At 37.4% G+C, this 19,450-nt stretch overlaps 1 protein-coding gene across 4 annotated transcripts in view; it reads left to right on the top strand.

Annotated features, from left to right (window-relative positions):
- The first annotated feature begins 1,603 nt into the window (after positions 1–1,603).
- Positions 1,604–19,450, top strand: part of JAK2 (Janus kinase 2) — an 88,421-nt gene continuing 70,574 nt past the window's right edge. For 2 of the 4 annotated variants that reach the window (XM_054003595.1, XM_054003583.1), the window contains exons 1-2: positions 1,853–2,018; positions 2,161–2,234. The gene's annotated coding sequence lies outside the window, so the exon portion shown is untranslated. Of the gene's footprint in view, positions 1,623–1,852; positions 2,019–2,160; positions 2,235–10,251; positions 10,386–19,450 lie in introns of those variants that run through there. The other 2 variants (XM_054003590.1, XM_054003585.1) reach the window with 2 other exon arrangements.

The following is a 19,450-nucleotide window of genomic DNA, read 5'->3' as shown; positions in this document are numbered from 1 at the left end:
GAAAAGGAGAATAAACATTATGACATAAGTACTTACTAAACAGTATCAATTTTACATCCTACTACAAAAATAGAAAGAGAAGTGAAATACATGCACAGATTTGACTAAGTAACTCATTAGTGTTATAATTTGCAAAGGTTTTGCAAATTATTCCCTACTTCAGAACAGACAATATGTTTTGATTTTAATTTCAGCTGAAAATGATAAATCAAAAGACAACCATGTGAATTTTTGAAGGAACTACTACAGAACTACTTCTGTAATTTTCAACTTTTTGAACATAAAAATGAAACAAAGTCTATATCCTGGCTAGCATACTAATCGCAGAATTTGGAACACAGAAGTGATCTTAAAGGACATGAGACCTGTGAGATGATGTTATAGCAGATGGGCATACTCTTTTCTTCTGTACTGAGCAAAAAATCATGCATCACGTCATAGAAATGACAGTGACATGAGAAAGTAAGATTGTCCTTAAAGAATTACATTTTGACAGTGCCAAATTTCTAGCTGACAGGTAACAGCCTGCCTTGAAAGCAAGAATGTAACGACCGTGAGTCTATCAGCAGTCTGAGACTCATAATCCATCAAACTTTTACATGGCTTTTTAGTTCTTCCCTGTCCCATCTTTGTCTAACAGACAACCCAGTTCTTGAGCCTCCAGGTGAAGCATATTTACTTGGCACAGACGAGAAAACAAGGAACATACTAATCACAGAGGAAGTGACAGAAAAGTGTGCATTTCAGAAGTCAGAACCGTGCAATAAATCTCAAGAAGTGGGATTTAGAACTAACACACACACACAATTTGCTTAAAAAACAACCGTACATTTTTTCTTTGGCCCAGCTAACACACTCACTACTGTGCAGCCAGACCGCAGCAAAGATGCACTGCTTGTTTACCATGGCTGAACAAGGGCAGATCTGTCCCTCACGCTCGCTGGTCCCAAGACCTTCGCCTCACCGCGGTCCAGCTTTCTGCTCGGCGGGCTCCTACAGACAGAGAATTGTGGGAGACAAGAAGCCCTTGCTGCCCACACCGACTGTCGAGCAGCAGCGGGGGCAAAGAGCAGCACTTGCCTGCTCGGCAGCGGTTCTGCTTCTCGCACTGAGAAAACCCTGGTGCCCTCTCTAGCGCCGACGGAACCTGACAGAGCTCCAGATGAGTTTCGATCTCAAGCACATACGTGACTCTTGGGGATGGTACTGTGCAGGGCCAAGGGCTGGACGCGATGATCCATGTGTGTCCCTTGCCCTTTCCAACTCAGAGAATGCTGTGATTCTGTGACGAGGGGGCTGCCGCCTCCACGGGAGAGCTGCGGGACGCCTGTCCTGCGGCCGCACGGTGTCCCTGCGGGCCGAGGGACGCCCCACCCGGCAGGCAAGCCCCGCGCGGAGCGGCCGCGCCTCGCCGGGGCAGCGCGGCGGGACCCGCCCAGCCCGCAGCCGCGCGATGACGTGAGCGGCGGGAGCGCCGCCCAGCCGGAGGCAGCGGCAAGAGCGCGGGTCGGCGCGGAGCTGCCGCCGCGTTCCCCGGCCGGCGCCGCCGTGCATGGAGAGGGAGCGGGCGGGACGCTGCCTGCGCGCCGCGCTGCACAGCCGCCGCTGCCGCCGCCGCCGCGGTGAGTGGGGCCGGCAGCGCCCGCCCGCTGGCGGGGCCCAGGGGGTGGCCGGGGTGGCGGCTGCACCGCCGCGCCCCGTCCCGCGGGCGGGGGCTCACCTCCGGTGGCTGGGGGTGGACGGGCGGTCGGGGAGGCGGGCGACCCTGCCCGCCGGGCGCTGTGAGCGGGGCACCGCGCTGGCTTCCTCCCCCTCCGTAAACAGGGCTCCCGGGGGGCGGGCCGGGGCCGACCTGGGCGCCGGGGAAGCTGGAAGTGTGGCTGCCGCGCCTCTTCGGTGGAGGTGCTGTATGTTGCGGAAGAACTTCCTCGCGAATACTTATTTGTGCCGTTAAAAAAAAATCTCTTCGCAGAAGGAGGGCAAACAGTCACGAAAAACCACATTTGTGGTTTTTCTCTGTAAGTCTCTGTTGAATTTTCGTCTGCGTGGGGAAGTGTTCCGTTAGGTGTGGGTTGTGAATTAATGGATTTGATTATTTTTCTTTTAAGAAAAGAATTTCAGATAAAACTTCCTCAGATTTTTTTTCTTTTTTCTTTTTAGAATTAGACTGAAGTCTAATTAGAACCTGATTGTGGCATTCTCTCCAAATTTCTCCCTTCTGCAGTCAGTGACAGGTGAGACAAAAACATCTTCCTTGGTTATTCATAAATTGGTTTATGCTGAAAATTGTTGACTGTATTCCTTTTGTTTGCTAAACAGAAGGAAACTTAATTGGGAAGATTGTAACAGCTATTAGTTTTTAGTGTAATTTTGCACTTGAGATTATTTGCTTCATGATCAGTGCTTCTGACATCTTAGCTCTGTAAAGTTTACCAATTTATTATCTACTTCTATTCTATTCTATTGCTAGTTAAATGCAATGTGTATGTAACTGGGTGAGAGAGAAGTATTTCTTAAGTTTCTATTTTATGGAAAATCAGTATTGACAGAAGACTATCGAGAGATTCTGTGCACACTTAAAGGTGTTTTGGATCAGTTATATGGATTAACTTTCTTTTCCTTCCCTGCATCTCGGTCGTTTTCATAACTGATATGGTGCTAATACTGTAGTGATGTTCTTTCGGCATGCCCATTTTTCTTCCCTTTTTAGGGTTTGTGGCAGTAATTTGAGGATTCCGTAGGAATACAATAGCCACTACTGTGTTCTGCTTGGTGAGAATGCATCCAGAGTGACTTACGTGGTGTAAATCTAGACTCTTGAGTTAAACAACTTCAGTATTATGGTATGAAATAGCAGGGATTTTAAGCTGTGGTGAACTTTCCAGAGAAGCCTAAATTTGACCAATTTACAGATTTTCATTTTTTGTAAGCACCAACAACAGCAACATGGGGAAGGAGTATTTGCTGCTGGGAGGGGAAGTTGTAATGAGCAAGAAGTACATGAAATGGAGAAAATGGTCCAACATCCTTGGTGATTGAATCAGACTGACTGGAGCTGCAGAATGGAAAATGAAAGGAGGTTGTTACTGCTTTTTACTTGCAGCTGTTCAAAGTGATGATTATGCTAATAAAAAGTTGAAATCTCTGTAGAATAACCATTTCCAAACTATGTGGAGGTCATGTGCATGACCACAGAATAGTATTAAAGTGAATGTTACTGCCATGTTTTACTAGCAGTGGCATCCTCTTTCTGAAGTTAGGAGAAAAGCAATTGCTGAATGAGGTTGTTGCTTTGCAGTTGGTCTCTTTTATTCCAGCTTTGGGGCATTTTTACAGTGTGATCTTATGTAAACAAAAAGCAAAGTGATGATGTTTGCAGTTACAAGAAATAATCTGAGATCTCATCTGAATGAGCCTTAAAAGGGAAATAAACAAAATTCAGAAATTTAGTAGTATTAAACAGAGACAGTAATTAAATGGTGTTCATTATGAATAGAAGAGTATCAAAAGTTACAAAACTTGCAATTAAAAAGCAGTTAACAGAATTGACCATGCGATAATAAAACAAGTATTTGTTCTGAAAAATAGTGTTCTTAAAAAATAAAAAAAAAACATCTGGAAGAAGGCAACCAAAATCTGGTGGTTTTTCTTAGAAAAGTAACTGGAACTTTAAGTCAGAGGTTGAACTAGATGACCTCTTGTGGTGCCTTTCATCCCAAATTATGCTATCCTAGTGCTCCTGTGCTATCCTAGTGCTCCTTACAAGCTCGCATTTTTGTTGTAACACACCTGCTACTTTTTACCTAGGCTTGCATGCAAATGTTATCACTGTCATTAGGCAAGTACACAGTTATATTTTTTCATTTGACTTAATAGAGCTGCTGTTTCAAAGCCTCTGACCCTGGCTGTGCACTGATTTTGGTGGGTTCTTTATGTATTCATATGTCCCATGGGATTCTCAGCATGAGGCCAGTAAGATGACTAATATGAGTAAATACTAGCATCATCTGAGTCAACATTTGAGCTCATGCTTACGTTTGTATTTCTTTAACTTGTTTCATTTACAGTTTCTTTATCAAAATGTGAATGAGGAGCTTTCTTCAATTTCTGAATATGAGATTTTAACATTATTCTGTAAGATATATCTGTCTTCATGCAGATGTGAAAAATCGTACAAAAATGTGAATATACAAAGAAGCTTCTTTGTAGTAGTTCTGCTGAAGGAACAGTAATCCAGTTTTATTTGCTGCACACAAATAGATGCTTTCTGCTGCATACTGTGTTCTTCTAGAGAGTAGATTGTATGTCTCACTTAAATTGGTTGTATATGTCAATACAGTGACAGCTACAGGGTACAAGTGTAAGGTAGGTTGTCACTGTCAGTTGTAACCTGTAAGATGCTCAAAGAAAAAGAGTGATGCCTCACTCAAATGTCAATCTCTGTGGGTTATGCAGTACTGGATGCAGAGATGCAATGATAACCCCCATGTATTATGTAGAATGACTTGCCTAGAAGGCAATTGTCCATCTAATTTTGGTTATGTAGTTACTGTTTCACAGAGTCAAAGCTGAATCTTTAAATCTAATTTGTAGGAAAAAAACTGTCCAATCTGGTGCAGGCACCTATTGAGTTAAAATCAATAGAAACGTCCTTTCTGAGGTAAATTGTCTCTGTATCTGTCTTTGACAATGACTTCCACAATAGCATTACATGGTTCCTTTTGTTGTTAGTAGATTGCTTTTTAATCATGGTTGCACATTTCCTTTTATTAGGAAGGGAGATGATAGCTCTTGCTGCTTAGATTTTCCTGTTGTCTTGATTTTCTTCTGGTTTTGTGTGGTGTTTTTTTTGCAGGGGTGGGGGAAGGGGGGGTATATGTGTGTATTTTCTTTTTTCTTCGAGTCTTTAGTAATTGTTCATAGCTCATACAAATCTATGAACTGATTTTGTTTTTCTGTGTTTTTTGCAATGTCACAAAAGACAATATTCCAGGAGAATTGAGAATGTTTTCAATACCTTTCCTCTTTTCATCAGAACACTTTTTCTTGTCTTGTATGTGCCTGTATTAAGCAGAGATTCTGCTGAGCTGCATATCCTGTGAGTGGTTGTTTTGTTTATCTGCTTACATTTGGCTTAAAATTTAATGTCACATGGGAATAACTGCAAATTATTCTTTCAGGGGTTTATTATTTTATGTTTGTTGACATCAGATGTTATCTGTCTTCTGTTTTTTTTGCTTGGCTAGCTCTCAGTTTTGATCCTGCTTAAGTCTCAGGTTATCAAGTAAGCTGGTTATCACCAAAGTTGTTTTTAGGCTAAGACTTTGAAAGTGCTTATATGCTTGCATAAATATGTATGGTGTGGTATTTCTTGCTCTGCATGCAGCCCCACGTGGGATCTTTTCTGATGTTTACCCCGGTTCTTAATCTGTGTGTTGTTCGTGGTGTAAGGTTCAGTGGAATTACCAACAGTTCAGTGGAGCTGATTTAGCTGGTATTACCTCTATCGTTCAGCTTATGTGCTTGAGCAGCTGCAGTAGATTTCAGGACTTAAGAAAGTCTTTTACAGATGTTTTAAGTAAATGGATTTATTATACATGTTCAAAGTATTGTGATTAAAGTTATTAGCATGTATAATTAAAACTTTTAAAATGCTTCTTTATGTAACTTCATTGGTATCAGGATTTATTTTTTGTAGTATTTAGTGAGAGTAATTACCAAATCAGTTAAAATCCATTTTTTAGACCTTTTTTGCAACGTCTATATCATCCTGTTCACCAGAAATAATGCAAGAATTTTGAGGGATTTTTGGAGGGCAGATAATATCTTAGAGGGATAGTGTTAGTGTACAAGTCTAATACGCTTTAAATGAGTATTTTCCATCTCTGATATCTGTTAGTCTTGTTTGACTGCAAGGATTTCATAGTTGTGACAAAAATGTTCATCCCTATTCAGTGTGTCATAATACTGGCTACGACTTGGGTTTCTGGTACTGTCAGGTATTTCTAAAGTAAGAAACCTTTGCCTTCTAAATATCCAGTGTTGATACATAAACATACAGTTTATTTGGTACCTGTACTTACCAAACAGTTTTTAGAGGCCTCAGTTATTCAAGTGCATTTAGACTAGGAGGCCTTTTAATTTCAACATGAAATTATGGAATTACTTCCATGGATTCAGATATGGAGGTATGGTTGTAGGTGGTGTTTGAGTTATGTATTAGGTAGAATTTGACTAAGAGCAAGACCATTTTAGGACAAAGACAATTAGAAAATAAACATTAATTCCTAATGAAAGAGGGGTTTAGAAACCATAAAGATAGAATTATAAACCGTGAAGTCACAAAGATCTAAGAATAAGGTGGAGTTGTAGTTTTACGATGTCTATTAACTGTTTTCTTAACCTGTCTTTAGTCTAAAGACTTTTCTTAGCCTCTCACAAACACTGGAATTTGCTGCTGCCTCAGTTGTGTAAACACCACAGTTTTTTTGTAGGGCTGTGCTGTAAACTGTATTAGAAGTGACCTAAGTTAAAATTAATTTTTTTGTCTCATTTGGAACAAGTGGCATGAAGGAAAGGGAACGGACAGGATAACTTTTTAAGCTGGCTTGCAGTGTCAGAGAAAATGTTGTGTAATTGCATCCTGGATAACCCGAAAGATGGACTGAGCTACAAAAGAAATGTTGGGTTCCCTGTGGAATTGGAGGGCCCTGGATTGCACAAGACCCAGATCCTCAGCTGTGGGCAGTAAAGCTTGTGTCAATCCAACAGCTGGCTCCCAAAAGACAGACTTTGGAACTACTCGTAACAACTGTGTAAATAGGTGCACGGTTATCTTTTAATTGCTGCATACCTGGGTCTTCATAAACCTTTGTAACTACGCTCTCTGTCAGGGAGCTTGTGAAAATGTACTTCTGGCTGCTTTTCTCCTAACCTGGTTTCTTCAGTTAAAGGTGATTTCAAGGTGGTTGGCTAACATTAGGGCATTCTGTTCCTATGTATCTTCCCTAAAATTGGAGACTAGTAAAACATACAGGCGCCGTGCGGAGTGAATGTGAAAATGAACTGGAGTCTTCAGTTTTCATTGTTATGCATTGGGAGACCTAAAAGCAGTGTGACAAAATAGATGTACATCAAAGTGGAGAATAAATAAACCAGGGGATTTATTTGGCTGAGGTTTAATGAGATTACATCAGTATCACTCAGAAACAAATTAATTTGAAGCTATGTTTGTAATATAGTTGCATGTATGATTGTAACACAGTTAGGTGTACCTGAACTCATTTATGTTTCAGCAGTTGGAAGCCACAGCAGTTAAAAGCATACAGGACATTGAAAGTTTCACATGCCTTTGCTACCTCAGCTGGTGCACATGTATTAGCAGTGTTTAGAAGGATATCTTTAGACTGTAGCACCCTTAAGCCATACCATAATTTTCTTAGTTTTTGGTATTTTTTCCAGGTTACTTTTCAAAGAGCTCTGCCACTTGCTGAGATTGCTATCTTATTGTCCTGGTTTCAGCCAAGATAGAGTTTTCTGCAGTAGCTGTGAAGGCTGGAACCTGGACCCATGTGGCAGTGTCTAGGTTGTTATTCTATACCGTGCACTTCATCCTGTTGGAAGTAGGGTGATCTCACTTCTGGAAAGAAGGGTGTGGCATCAGGTCAAGAAGTGTGGTGGGAAGAGGGAACCTGGGGCCTTTGGGTAGTGTTTTTCATGTAAATCATCCTCTTTTGTACACTTCTGTTATTAAGACTGTTGCTGTTACTGTCCATTTTCTTATCTCATTGCTGTTTCAAGTAAATTGTTCCTACATCAACCTGTAATCTCCGCCTTTTGTTTTTTTTTCACTAGAGTGGGGACATGGAGGGAGCAGCCAGGATTTCTTTATAGTGGGAGTACCAAATTGGGAATACCATTCCTAAATCATGACACCAATAATTCTGCCAGTGAACCCACAAAGTTGAATTTTAAATTCACTTTGGAATGCAAAAATGTTTTTACTTTGGTTTTTTGAAAAAAAATTTAGTATTTATCAATTTTTATGGTGATTCAATGAGTTTTAACACATAATTTTTTCGAACTCTTGAACCTGATGTGAAAATTTTTGGGTAGGTTGATAATACATCATGTCTCTTCTTGTAGTTTGTTATGCTGTGATGTGGTTGTGCAGTTGTTATGACTATGCAGGGTGGTGAAATAATATTTTTTAGTCAGACTTTTTAAAAGGATATTTGAAGTTTGTCATGACTTGATATTACAGCACATTAACCGCATGCCATAATATGCTAGAAAGCATTGACTGTCTGGTTTCTTATCCTCAGGGCACTTGGTGCTTTGTGGGAGTGTGTCAAACTACTTTGCTCCCTCTCCAACATCTGTAGCATGTCTTGGGTAAAAAAGCTCAGGATTATTTTGAGTTGATGCAATGTAGCTTAAGTGTTTGTAAGAGAGAATGCCTAAAGGGAAATCACCTTGAGTGCCCTTTACCATGCAGTTAATGAGTAAAGTATCTGTGAAGCCAGGAAAAGTGATGGTCCCCTTTCATGCTCAGGGGACACACAGAATGAAAACAAGAGCATATCATCCCTGATTTTCAGTGGAAAGGCAGCTAATAGGTATGAAAAGGATTTCCTTAAATTATTGTTTGTTTTAAAGAAAACCGTTTGGAGGTTATAGTTACAATTCTGCTAAAGCCTAAATTTAGTCAAACAATGTAACTTTTAGTTAAAGACAGATGTTGTATAGAACCACAAAATAATTTAGTGAAGCAGGACCTCAGTTGGTTTCTGTTTCAAAATTTTGCATAAAGCACGGTCAGTAAGGAGGTCATAACAGGTATGAAAGCTGTATCCAGCCAGGTCATAAAAATCTCCAAGGATGGAGATAACACATCGACCACTGGGCCTTCGTCTGGATGTCAAACATTCTCTTTATATCCTCTCTGAACATTTTGTGTTTCAACTTGCTTCTGTTGTCTCTTGTCCTGTGGATGGAGAGCAAGAGCTTAGTTCCATCTTCTGAATAACTTTCATTTTGGTACTGGGGACTGCTGTTAGACTCCCCCAGTCTCATCCAGGTGGAATAGACCCTGCTTCCTTGTCTGTCCTCATAGAGTCTGTGCTACAGCCTCCAACTGTTGGAGGCCTCTGCTGTGAACTTGTTCCTGTTTGGTTTTGGTTTCTATTGCTTTTTAAAGTTCATGTTCCTGACTCTTTTTTTTTTATATGTTAGGGCAGTGGAATAGGACCTAGATTCAGAATTTTAAATTCAGCTAAGATCTGAATATTGGCAGATTTCTAAATAAAGGCCAGGACGGTAGGTGGCCAGAGACTTTCCAACAACCAGACTGGGAATATATTCTTCCTCCAGTTTGTGTAAAAATAACCATATGATGATGAACAATGATTGCTTTAAATCCTTGAAGGATAGATACTGTGACCAGAAACAGGCTGCTCAGCTCATGCAATTGACTGAGCTTTCATTCTTTATTGAAGTGCATAGTTTGAAAAATACAGTATGTTTTGATAAATTTATTTGGTTATATAACTTTTCTTTATAAGTATTGTATTTAATAATGTCAACTGGAGTTTTTTCTACAGTTTCCTATGTTTTTGTTGCATTTCAATTTTAGAAGTGCAGTGTGCCAACAGTAAGTTAAAAATACTGTATTTGAAAACTATAGCCAATGTGCTTTTTGACATAATTTAATTAATAAAAATTCAAAGTCTAGATTGAACTCATTAAGTTCCATCTCTTCTTACATAAAAATGCACCATAATGTGTCTTGTTTAATTAAAAACATTAGTGCAGAGAACTGTTTGGCTCCTTGAGTGATTAAACATGTGGAACAACAGTTTAAAAAGTAAATGTGCTACATGAATGTTTTATATTAAATGTTCTCTTTAATTTCAGTCATAACTTAAAGGCAATATTTTTAAGTTGAATAAATAAATTTGTCTGGCCATTAGATTGCTGAGTACTTAATTATGCATGACATGAATATAACACATGTATTTATATTGGGAGTTTGTGGGTTTTTGATGTTTTTGTTTTGGGGTTTTTTGGTTTTTTTTCTGTGTGTGTGTGGTTTTTTTTTTGGTTGTTTTTGTTTTTGTTTTTTTTTTTTTTTTTTTTTACTTTGGCTTGTTTGTTGTTTCTTTTTTTAATTTTCTCTTTGAGTCTCTAAGATTCATGGACTGTTGAACCACCTGTAACTTTTGGAGTGTTACAGTCTTTTGTTTTTGTCAGGTCATTAAACTTCAACCTGTTGAGACCAATGCGTTCTGTTTTGCTGGAACGAATGTCTTTAGAACTGGTTACAAGGGTGTGCCAGTGCAATTTGGTTCTTTCATCAAGCTGGATTCCTGAGTGCAAGTGTACAAGTAAGGTTTTAATACTTGCCTTTCTTAACAGTTTCTCTGTGATCTCATTGCATACTAATAAAGTTAATTGTGGAATGCAGGTTTCTTCCTTTAAGAACCATAAATATATCGTGGATCAGTGTGCCATTTTTTTTTTTGCATCATTTAGTTACCTCTAGATTTGTTTAGTAAGAACTTGTACTGGTGATATTATTTGTGCCTAAAATTCTTCTATTTCTTACTAAGGTTTGCCCTTGTACTTGAGGAGCTAAGTATATACGTAATGTTAGAGTACTTGCCTTGTTTCTACTTCTTTTTTATTTCTATTGGCTTTTTATGTTCATGTTCCTGACTATCTTCTTATAATAATGACCTAAATTATTAGGCTGCTTTCTTGATTATGAAATATTAAGGGGAAAGAAGAAATTTTAAGAAATCCCGTTGTTAAGCAAAATAACATATTAATTACTTCCCCTATTAGGCAAAGGTATATGTTCAGAGGCAGTAAACATGCAGGAATTGTCACTATGGTATTATTGGTTGAAACAATATGTTGCTTATTTCTGGTTAAGAAGAAAATCTAATTTGTCATCTAACAGTTCTTTATAATACATTTCAGTGATTATAGAATACTTATCTTTACTTACCTTTACTTATCTTTCTTATCTAGACATAATTTCCAGTTACTCACTGAGCCTTTAGAGGAAGAAACTAAGCAAACAAAACTGCTGCATGTCCTCTTGCTATCAGGGAATTAAAGTGGTAAATCATTGTCACCGATGACATTTACAGGAGAAAAAAGATAAACTAAGGGAAGAAAGTATTAAAGCCTTCCTGGCAAAAACCTACAAGATGCAGCAACAAGGTTAAACAGACGTGTAGACTCATTTGCTAAGCTTACACAGCAAGTGGTAGGAAAAGAAAGTTTGTTTAAATTATTAATTTGAACTTTCTAATATGAATGATACTGCACCACACACAAGATAACTATTTTGAACTTAAAAATAAAAGAAGATGGTCTTAGTCAAAGACACTGGGATATAATATTTTATTTATATATATATATATATATATATATATATATATATATATAAGTTCATAAGCATAACTTTACTGTTTCTAAATGGTTATATTTCTAGTGTTGTAAGAAAAGGAATTTTTCTCTTTTATCACAACAGCAAAAATACTTCTGCATTCCTTTCTCAGAGTAGTGGAGCATGAGGTGAATTTACAGGCAGAAGCAGGATTCCTGTAGGATTCTGGAATAATATGGTTTTAAAGTAAGGAGAGAGAAAGAATGTAAACAACTTCGTCTCATCATCCTTCCAGATGCCTCTCTATTCATTACCTTCTTACTATCTCTTTACTCTTTTTTTCAGAACTTTCTCTCCTGTTCAGCCACATTTCTCCTGTTGAGGCTTTGTTGCTTTCTTACATCTTCCTCTGGTCCCATTAATAAAACAGCCATTAGCTGTTCTGCTCCAAATGAAGTAGGTTTTAAGATTGCTTTCTGATCTTGACAGTAGTCAATGTCTGACCTACTTGGAATCAAACTTCATGGCCCAAATCTAGCCAAGTATTTTGTCTTTCAGCTTACATTGCTGAAACAACCTTTTGTCTTTCTGGATCTGTTGTCCTCAGATTTACTCTAGCAGACTCCCCAGTCAAGTTTTGAGTGCCTCTGGAAAGAAAATGGGAAGAAAATAACATAGCCAAAAAGCACTTTACGGCACATTAAATATTATTAGATTTGCAAGCTGGGCTAAGCTATATTGAGATTATCTTTCTGGGGTTGGAAAACTGATTTTCAATTGGAGGAGAACTGTTGCTGAAGAAATTAGTTTTGATTTTGATAGTGGAAAAACAAATTGCTTGTGAAAAACAGATTGCGAAAAGACTCAGTTCTGTTAGCCTCAGTGGGTAAGGGTGTGGTATTTTGATTAGAATTTTTTTTAATGTGTGAGGAAGGAGAAGTATCGGTATTTTATCTGGAAGGAAAACTGAATCTGGCAGGTTGTTTGGTAGTAGATGAGAACTGATGTTTAATCTGAATACAAGGATAATGATAGGAAGTCAAAATGTATTACAAATGAGGAAAAGAAAATACAGATGACAGGTGATTAAGAAGGTGCAAGAAACCCTGAAATTAGTTTCGTTGGTTAGGGCATGATGCTAGTATTGCTGTGGGCTCAATCCCCATACTGGCCATTCACTTAAGACTTGGGCTCAGTGATCCCTGTGGGTCCTCTCCAACTCAGGAGTATTGAATGATTCTTAAAGTTACAAGTGTCCTTGCTTCTTTGTCTGTGAAGTGTTACAAAAGTGAACTGAATGTTCTGTGAAGGTGTGGGTAAATGAGTGGTTCTGTATGGAAACAGAGATGGGTGCAAGTCCTTTTATGTCTTGTTAACATTAACTGTTACTATACATGTTTTAACTATTCCAGCAGTAGTAACTGTTGGAAAGTACTGTGTATTATCAAATTTCAGTGAGGCTGCTGTGTTGACAGTGGAGAGGTCCTCTGTGATAAGACTTTGGGAACATTCTTTTATAAGCTCAGTATAGACAATTGATCTAGGAAAAGATTGATCATCTGGTAGTGTTTGAAGCAGGCATTCATGCTATCTGCAAGTGTTTTGCTCAGTTTTGATTCACCATGGTTGAGGTTCACATACTCTGGCTGTATGTGAGCATTAAAGATTTCATAATTTAAACTAAAATTTTCTCTGAAGTAGGGTTCATTTCTGCAGAAAATACTGTATCTTACATGTATGTGCACACATTCCTTACTACTTTTTCACCAATACCTTTATAGTTTCTTGGCAGGGGAATAAGCAGAAGTATGTATTTCAGTCTAAAATTCTCAGTATCTAGAACTCTAACATCATCCTTTCATTTTTTAGGCCATGTGATGGACTAAAGTAGCAGCTTAATAAACCTTTTATTTATGACACCTCCATCTACTGACACAGATCATGTACAGGATTGGTTTTGCAATTACAGGTTGTGGTCTCTCATTTACTGCTTCTTCCTACATACTTTCATTTAAAAGTCTTTTTTTTTTTTTTAATCTTTGTAATGGATGAGGCCTTTTTGAAGTCATAATTAAAATATTGGATCACAGTACTTATTCACTGGGTGAATTGCTGCATAATATAACTGTTACTGAAACAATGATGTATCCATAACTATAGTGCTGTAAATACAATGTTTAATGGTAAAATGTTATACAATTCTGTTGTTTTTATGAGAGGGAATCTTTAATAGGGTATCATTGCATATGTACATAACATCAGTCATTCTGTATTTTAAATTATGATGTGCTTCTATTTCATAGACTATTGGAGTCACTTCTAGGTAATTATTAGAATTTCATATGTTTTTCTGAATGTGATAGAACATTTTAAATGTATTATGGCTAATGCTTCTGTTTCTGCTAGTTTCAAAACACTTGAAAAGTAGTCTTGGTGTTCAGCAAGTAGATCATCAAAATGCTACTGTTGGACTAGTTCACACAGAATCTGGCTTTAGCAAATCTCATTATATTGTTACAGCCATACTTAAAGTGTTAAATTGTGTATACAAGTAATGAAAGAAATGGCAGGTCAGCTGTGGATTACACACACTATGTGGGAGTGTCTGGTAATTTGTGTGTCTTTTCATTTTTGTCCTTGTAACCTGAAAATCGTGGTTGTTTGAGAACATCATGTTTACTGTCAAGACTACTGTGATAACTAAACCATTATTTGGAACAGATGCATGATACCTAGACTCAATAACAGCAACACATCATCTGACATATGCAATGGTGTGTTTCTTTCACACAAAACAATGGAAGATAAAAAAAACCCCTTATGTAATTTTTAGCTCACAAATAGTGTTGGAACTAATGAAATTGGTAATCTAAACTTCACCACAGGGAAAAATGAAGTAATTTGCAGTGCAGAAGTAAGAAAAGATTGGCAGTCTTTGTGACACCTCTGGTGATTACATGAAAATTACTTTTCTAGAATCTTTTTCTAGATATATTTCATTGTATATTTTAGGGTTTGTATAAATTTTTAATTTGTTTCCCCATTAGAAGACACTCTTGGAGTGTAGCCTGTTTGCAGATAATCGATAATTTTTACTTGCAATGGATTATTTAAAATTACTGACTTGAGAGCCGTTACACAAGAAGACATGGAAGATTATCAACTCCAAAAGCAACTTGTATGCTCTTGAGTGATAAAAAATGAAATACTGTGGAGAGCTGGCTCTTTTTGTCTTCTACCAAAAGGAAAAAAAAACCCCAAACCTCTCAAAGGGGCAGAACCAGTTACTTTGAGGAGTCCAGCTGCTAGGAAAGGAAGGAGGAAATAGGAAATGGAGAATGCCCTGAATAAACAAAGGAAAAGGAACTTAAAGTGGGGAACTTTTACAAAATACAGAATAGAGCAGGGATATTGAGTAAAGTGAAAGGAAGAAAAGCAGGTTTCTTTTTCTCCTCCTTTTTTTCCTTTTGCCTTTTTTAGGGCAGAGAGAGGATTATGATGTATAAAAGAGAAGGGAGGAATGAAACCAGTAAAAAAAAATGGAAGGGAATTTAGCTGCCAGCATAATTATAGTTTTGCTGGGCTAAAGGCTCAGCTTGAGAAGTATTTAGAGGTTTTGCAGGACCAGTACAAGCAATACATTTATATTTGTGGTAAGGGGAAAAATATTTAAGCACTTGCCCAAGTCAAGCTACTGCATTAAAAAAGCTTGTGAAGTGAAGGGCCAGTAAGGGGGCCCTCAGTAGCTGAACAAAGGCAGTACAGAAAGGACTGATTAGAGAGCAGCTCTAGCTGTAGGAAGGCAGTTGGACTGCATATAGGACTGCTTTGGATTTTTAAAAGGAATAAGATGTAACAATATTTAATCTGGTTTGGTCGCAGTGAAAAACACCCTTGTTTCAATAACGTGTCCATTCACCAGGATGTGGGCTCTGATACGTGAAGCCTTTTGCTGCCTAGCTGGTACCTCCTGTATTACTGAATTGGCAAAAGTTTCCTACCCAATCTATTGGTTAATCACAAACACACAGAAGCAGAGTGAAAAGAAAGACAATCATACAAGTGTTTCTGTGTTTGTTTGGTTATAGAGTAGAATTGCTAATATGGTGAGGTAGACAGCATTAATAGGAAGGGGTCTGGCAAGGCTGAGATGAAAAGGTACATGAAAGCTTGTTGTCAGTCTTACCACCTCCTACAAACAGGAGGATTGAGGCCGTTGAGCAGAAAACACTGAGGTGAGAGGGGGATTAAAAATTTGGAGTACTGACACTTCCATGTTAAAGGCCTGGCAGACGCATTCTTGAAGGGCTCCATGAGATGGGGTTTTCAGTGCTGCAATGATCCTCTTTCGATTGAGTTAAAGGACAGCTGAATTAACTGGAGTTGAGTACTGTAGGTGAAGAATGCTGGTAGGTTTTTATTTGTCACTGTTTTATTTCTGGTACTTCTGCTGCAGTGAGAAGGGGTGGGAATTAAACTGACAACATAATTGCACCTAGTTACTCAGTATTGTTACAGTACTTGAAGTAATTCGAAGAAATACTGTTCCAGAGATCCAACATATAGGTTTCTTTCATGAAAGCAAGGAGGCTGTTATTTGATTGCATTCACTATAAAATAAGGTCCCTAAAATACTAAGAATGAAAGAATAGTCATAACTGGAAATGTGCTTACAGCTATTGAAGTGGATTTTAAGGAAATGTTTTGAAGTGCTTTTAAAGAGGATCTGCATCTGGTTTTTTTTTTTATTTCATCTCTCTGTATTTAAAAACAGCTAGACACCTATATGAAAAAATTCAGTATTATCACTAGAAACCTGGTTTCTGATATTTTGGGATTCAAGTTGAAATTTACATTAGATTAATATGCATAAAGCAAGTCAACAACCAAGCATGTTAGTCTCCCTAATCTTACAGAGCCGCAACTTATTTGAGTTTTTACTTTTTTTCCTGTGAGGGTTCAAATACTGTTTCCCTTCTTGGGCTCTCAGTAAAAGCCTTGTGAAATCAGCAAAATTTATTTGAATTAATTTGAATTAAACCTTTTTCATTTTGAGGTATGTGGACGTGATACAAATTTGAATAATATGTGATGCAGATAGTTGCTTAATAAATCAAAGCAGGTTTTATGTTTATTATCTTTTTATTTAGATTGATTTCTGAGTTATTGCTGAGGTAAGTAGGCTACTAAAAGGTCATTGTTCTAGATAAAATATCAGATGGAGCATTTTGGAGGCCACCACCATTTAGCACTCACTGGCTTTGTTACTTTGACAATATTTCTGTGTAGCAGGTCCTGTTTATTGTTAAAACCTTGAATTTCTTGGTCTAAGTTTAGCAAGCTTCTCTGTCCCAGAACTCTCTTGCAACGCAAGCTAAATGTTGAGAAGAAGTATGGGAAAACTCCAGTAACTGTTTCCACTTGAAACTTGTGAAAATAAAAGAGGACAAGGGGCTGGAGGACAGGCAGCGGACAGCATGAAAGAGGTTATAGTCCTTGCTTGTATTCATTGGCAGACTGGGTTGCACAGACATACTTTATTGTAGTTGCAAGGGAAGAAAAACCTTTAATCTCCAAACATTTTGCAATTAGTAACATCTCTTCCATACTAAAATGGGTTCTCTGAATTTTTTTTTGTCTGACATTGCTTGCTGGTTGATGTAATCATCCCACAATGTACCTCAGTTTAAAAGAAAAGCAAAAAACACCCAAGTCCTTTTCTATCTTTATGCAGAACCCAGAAAAAAGCTATTTATTTCCAGGAATAAATCTGCATCTGTGTGTATGTTTTTTTCCCCATTTACTGATTGAGTTTGTTGGTCATTGATGTTACCTGGAGTAAAATGTTACTTTCTTTCATGTAGTCTAGCAAAGTCTATTGTAGAGTATTATGAAACATCCTTCAAGTTTGAGGAAAGGGGTTCTCTCATTTTGAAGTTTGGTCTTCACTGCTTGGAAAAAAAAAATCATGTTAGCTCAAAGAAACCTTAAATTGAACCAGCTACTTTGTGTTTGTTTTTGTTGCACAGCAAAGTTCCTATATAAAAATAGAATTTTGGATTACTATTCCTTCTTTCATATGCAGATCTTGCAATTGTTTTGCCAACTTTTGTAAGTTAGAAGCTTTTCCAGCAAATTTAGTGATTGTATCAAATATGTACAACTTTAACAGAGACAGCAAATGTTTATGAATGCTAGCTTTATTCTTTGATGTAGTCCTGAATTTTTGCAGTTGTTAAGTATTTTTTATGCTTGTAATTTGTTGTCTAGATAGTCTTTAAATTAGAATAATCCTAAATAAATGCAGAAACTATAAAACCCTACTTCTATTTTGGATTTCACCAGGTTGTATGTAAGGTCTCCACCCACAATGACTAAGTCTTTTATATATCTGAAGTATATAAATAAAATTGAATGTGCCTAATGTTTATTGTGTGTGTATTGTATATAGGTAGTGCTTATAAGATGTGTTTTCTGCTCAATTACATTGAAAATTTATATTCAATTCAGATCTCACTATACCAGGAGTTACTGTGATTACTACTCAGGGCATGCTCAATTATTTCCCAAGTGTAGCCTGGGAAAAATTTTTTCTTGAATATCTCACTTAACACTGATATCATTAAAATGTGTGTCTTTTAAAAGAAACTTCTATTTGAAAGGCTTCTATCTAATTTTTTCTGATTGTGCATTTCAGTTCAAAGCTTCTTAATCCTAGATCATTCCAACATTGGCATGCTGGAAAAAGATCAGTGAAGTACCACCGAAGATGAATACAGCTGGAGTACATGATGTACTGTGGGCTGAGGGAATTGTGTATTTTCATTTGGAGAAGTCTAAGGAGACATTGGTTTGTTGTCTTTAGCTACCTGATAGGAAGCTATAAAAAATATGCAGTTGGACTTTTGCTTGAAGGTACAGGGTGTTTGGATGAGAGAAAACAAACACAAGGAGCGTGGGAAATTTTTGTTAGGTATTATGGAAATCTTTTTCAGGAGGACAGTCAAACACTGGAACAAACTGTTCAGAGAGGTTGTGAAATAGCCACCTCTGAACATGGTATAAATTTTGCTATATAAGCTTTGAGCCTGGTATAATTTGACCCTACTTTTAGCAGGGATAACAGACCAAATGGCCACCATAAGTCCCTTCCAACTATATTAATCTATTTATTATTTTTTTTTTTCACTTTCACATGTAATGATTGTGACTTTACATTTTGTTGCTGTATAAAAATGGTGTATTGTTTCACACCAAAGAAAATATTTGCTTAAATTGCACCTGTGTATGAGTAATCATAACACTAGGGTAAATAGTATTGCTTAGTTTTGATTCCTTTTTGATTATTACTTTGAACTTCTAATTAGATTGTCTAACAACCTTTCTAAAGTGTGGGTTTTTTCTTGTTTCTGAAGGTGGAATGCAATGGGATATTAAGTCTAAATCCCTGCAGATGTCTAATGAAACTGTATGGGTATTTGTGGTTAAATTAAATGCCTCACTAAGTAGAAAGTATGCTCATGGCTTTTCTTCTGTATGAAACCGTTTCTTTTCAGATTTTCCTTGAGTATCTTTGTAAGAAAATAGAAGTTTCCAGCTACAAATCAGCTTTTTCTTAACTCTGCTGGTTTTTCTGCAGATTTATAGAAACTTCAATTTTCTGTGGTGCATTTTCAAGTAGGATATGTTTTCAAGTCAGTGTATGGCAGTTAGAGTGGAGCATGTTTCCATACATGTCTCTGCATCTGTGCTAGCAATCCTGTGGTTTTGGAGTGAAAAAATGCAGAAAACTTCAGCAAATGCTGAAAACTTTTGAATAGTACTAATTGAAATTGGTTTACTGAATGTTGTCCCAGTACAAAGACATCTGCTAAGCAAGTAGGGAGCAATTAGGAATACCAGGTGAAAGGGAGAATAAGACTTAGCTTTCCAGAATTTCACAGATTTAAGCTAATGTGAAACCACTGTACTCAAAAACTAGACTGCACTAAGTATATAATAAATACATAATTATACATAATAATAATATATAATAGTAGGTTTTGGTGATGT

This window comes from Vidua macroura, chromosome Z, assembly GCF_024509145.1.
Source record: "Vidua macroura isolate BioBank_ID:100142 chromosome Z, ASM2450914v1, whole genome shotgun sequence".
In the NCBI taxonomy this organism is placed as follows: Eukaryota; Metazoa; Chordata; class Aves; order Passeriformes; family Viduidae; genus Vidua; species Vidua macroura.
This window is presented reverse-complemented; position numbering and strand designations above follow the sequence as displayed.